The sequence below is a fragment of the Giraffa tippelskirchi genome, chromosome 3 (assembly GCF_054371585.1).
Source record: "Giraffa tippelskirchi isolate mGirTip1 chromosome 3, T2T-mGirTip1v1.2.pri, whole genome shotgun sequence".
Lineage (NCBI taxonomy): Eukaryota > Metazoa > Chordata > Mammalia > Artiodactyla > Giraffidae > Giraffa > Giraffa tippelskirchi.
Genome location: NC_137277.1, coordinates 42,740,915 through 42,744,982, shown reverse-complemented (window position 1 = coordinate 42,744,982; position 4,068 = coordinate 42,740,915). Strand labels below are relative to the sequence as shown.

At 37.5% G+C, this 4,068-nt stretch overlaps 1 protein-coding gene across 6 annotated transcripts in view; it reads right to left on the bottom strand.

Annotated features, from left to right (window-relative positions):
* The window catches only part of FAM222B (family with sequence similarity 222 member B), a 54,218-nt gene that overhangs the window by 14,904 nt on the left and 35,246 nt on the right, over positions 1-4,068 (bottom strand). The gene's annotated exons all lie outside the window — the stretch shown is intronic.

The following is a 4,068-nucleotide window of genomic DNA, read 5'->3' as shown; positions in this document are numbered from 1 at the left end:
TTTCTGATTCATTCTGTGGTTCAAAATTTTAAATCTGCCATTTATGGATTTTAATTAAAAAATGAAATTGAGAGCAGTGGCATCTCTGAAATCCCAAGTAAAAAAAGAAAATATTATGCCCCCTTGTTATCAGACTCCACTTTATAAAATACACCCAACGGTGAAAATCCTGAGTCCATGCATCTTAAGAGAGTATGATTAACCCTGAGAAACTGCATTCATTAAGAGTCATCACTATCTTTGACTACTAAGTTTTCTCATCCATGAGGTAAAGGTTTATCTAAAAAGACTACCTTTCAGTAGTGGGGGTAGAATTCTCATCCTACTGCTCCCCATTCCTTTATTCCTGGGGTCCAAGAAATCAGGTTAAAAACTGAAGGGAATACTGCTCTGGGGAAAATAAACATGAACAAAAGATGGTAAAATATTACACGTTCATCAAACCAGACTCTGCAGAACCAGTCATCTTTAAGGTCTGTGTCACTGAAATCATCTATTCAAACAGATAATTGTGTCAGTCCAGGTAACTGGCAACTTCCAACTACCTTGTACTTTTCCCTACTAACCCAATCTCAATAACATTCAGTCATTGCTCAAAGGCATCTTTCTTCTCTATGCTTAACACAACAGGGGACTTATCACTAGCAACTGAGACCTCACAACTCTAAGCTGGGAGAAAAAGCAGGCGAGAAAGATGGACCTTCACTCTGGACTAACTTTGTTGCAAGCCCAGAACTAACCCTGCTGCAAACCACCTCCACAAAGCTGAACACATGAGGCTCAAGGGGTTTGGAAACATTATTTCTAACTACCCTTTAAGACCCATCACAAAAGGTCCTGTTCCTATCCTATTCCTTCCACCCTACCCCACCACCGTGTCCCTAAAGGTGCTTTCTCTGCCAGTGCTTTCCTTAGCATGAGCTCTCTTTCCTGGATCCTCTCATTATTTATTTCATCGAAGGACCCAAGTGCTTTCTCCTGAATTTGTTATTCAGGTCCCAGGAAAGTATTTGCCCTGGACATTCTAACCTTTCAACTTGAGCTTCTGAAGACTATCTTTTATTTATCCTTCCCAGTTACAGGGTCAGGACCAAGATTATTCTTGTAACAGATGTTTAATAAATACTGCTGGCTCACATTCCGAAAGAATAGCATATACTTTAATCCAAGGGTCTGGAATTTATCTGAATTTAGGTCCCTGAAACACATGAATAACACGAGTGCCAAAAAGTGTCTGTGCCGGTGTGCACACAGGTGCCTTTACTCTGGGAATGAGAGGGCAGAGGAGACAAAAACTGCCTAGGTGCTTAAAAAAAAAGGCCCAGGTACTGGGCATTTATTGTATTGTATTGTACAATTTGCACTATATTGAAAAGTATCCTCTGGCTTCTGTACATTAATTACCATTAGGTAGAAATCAAGTGTTCCTAAAAATGTGAAATGAAGGTTATAAGCTGCTAAATCAGAATTTGCAGTTTCTGGTTATTGCATGTAATAGCCTTCAGTTTCCTAACAGGGCTGTATCACTATAACTTAAGCTGAACCATTTTAGAAAGACTAACAACCTTTGTACTTAACCACATTCATAATCACAAGCAGAGCTCTCAGGTTGGTAGAATTTTACTCATAAGTACCTGGGACCGTGCACAGCAAGACAAAGAGAATAATAAGAAATCAGAAGAAACTGCTTCCTTGAGATAATACACAAATATTGGATTTTTTCCTTTTACAATTTCCTGTAGAAACCTGTACCAAATCAGAAAGCTTTTGATTATTACTCAGATGAAATATAATTCAACAAATAACCTATAATTATGTGGCAATTTTTAATCTTCAAAGCCCTGCATCCCACATGAGTTCATGAAAAGCTGCTACAGAAGCACAGTTCTCACACTCAGACTGGGAAACTGAGGCAACTGAGTTAAAAAAGGAAATTTGTAGGAAAGATATCAAAGTTGGGTGCGATTTTAAGGCTCAATGTCTAAAAAGTCCTTTAATAGGCACTGACTGAGCTTAAAACAAGTCACACCATAGACAGGCATTTATTCTGATAAAAATGAAAAAAGGCAGGTCCTCAGTATAGCTTCTGTAATCTTATAGATCAAAGCCACAACATGGAAAAAGAATTTTAAGAATTTAGCAGGCTGTTTAAAAACCTTGGCAAGCATGTGTTTAAAGAGCAGCTAAACAAGCTGCTTACGCAGGCCCTTCCTCCTCCCGCAACTGCACGGAGGCCACATTCTCCAGGGACTCTCTGGCCCCAGAGAAGGCCTCTACCTCAGTCTAGAGTCTGGCTTTCAAGTTCAGAGGGTGACAGAAATTTAAGAGACTTAAGATCATTTAGAAAGCCTGCCACATTTTTAAAAAAAAATTATTTTACTGAAATATAGTTGATTTAAACGTTGTGTTAATTTCTGCTGTACACCAAAGTGATTCAGTTCTACATATACACACACACACACACACATTCTCTTTCATACTCTTTTCATTAGGACCCTGCTGTGTATCCATTCTATATATAATAATAGTTAGCATCTGCTAATCCCAAACTCCCAATCCATCTCGCCCCCACGCCCTCCGCCTTGGCAATTACAAGTCTGTTCTCTATGTCTGTTCAGTCTGATTCTGTTTCATAAATAAGTTCATTTGTGTCATATTTTAGATTCCACATATAAGTGACAGCATATGGTATTTGTCTTTCTTTTCTTTTTTGGCTGCACCACACGGCTTGCGGGACCCTCAGTTCCCTGGCCAGGGATCAAACCCAGGCCATGGTGGTTAAAGTCCAGCATCCTAACCACCAGGTCACCAAGGAACTCCCCTTGTCTTTCTCTTTCTGACTTATTTCACTTAGTATGATAATCTCTAGGTCCATCTATGTTGCTACAAATGGCATTATTTCATTCATTTTTGTAAGGCTGCTCCATTTTGAGTACATAACTACCAGGTATTATTCTAAAAAAGTCTCAATGAGAGTGTTTGGGTCTGTGTGTGCTTCTTCACCCTGGTGCCCAGGTGTCTTCCTTTTCTGGGTCTAAACTGCATCACCCAAAGCTCACTGCTGTGTTTAGAAATTGTGAGAGAAATTTGTAAACCCGTATTTTTGCTATGTACTGAGTAACACTGATTTATACTAAGAGGGTAGTTTGTCAAAACTGCAGAGAACATTTCAATGAAACTTTGAACAGGTGTCGACGAGTTATGAATGGAAGCAGGGAAGGAGACAGCAACAACATGTGAATGAATGTATGTTAGTGGAGTGAAGACACGCATTCCAGCAAAGTTACTGGAGAAATGTAAGCAACTCCAAACATACAAGGAAATGGTGCAACTATCTAATAATTAAAGAAATGTAAATTAAACAGATGACATTTTATTTTTTGCTTAAAAATTGACAAACATGTTTGAAAAAAAGTCTAAAACACACTGAGTCAAGGATTCAGTGAAAAGTCACTAAAGTGAGATGCTAAATTGACACACTTTCTAGAAATAAATGAGTTTTTAAAATACTCATACTCCTTGATACAGTAATTATACTTGTAAAGTCTAACTTAAGGAAATAATCAGAAATGTAAACAAAGGTTTACACACAACTCTCTTCACTACAGTATGGTTCATAATTGTGTGAAAACTCCAACAATCTAAATGTCCAAAGGCAAGGAAATCATTATATAAATTATGGGATATTCATCTAATAAAATTAGTATAAGCTCCCAAATTAAATATATATACCATTAAAGAATATCTAAAGACAAAAAATGCTTATAAGTGCTGGGTTTAAAAAGTACATATAATACATAAATATGGTATAATAATAATTTTGTAAAATGTATTATATATACATGAAAATTATGAAGTCATTTGTGTTTGACCATTAAACGCATTACAGCACTCTGTGGGGGTAAATTGTCACTCCTGGACTATCTAGTTTAGGATAACATTCTACTCAGCTTTCATTTCTTGATTATGACACCAAGAGAGCCAAAGAAGTCAACAGAATTTAGAAAAAACTGGGTGGCAAGGGGAGTCATTTTCTGATAAGGTTTCAACAGCGGAAAATTCGCATAC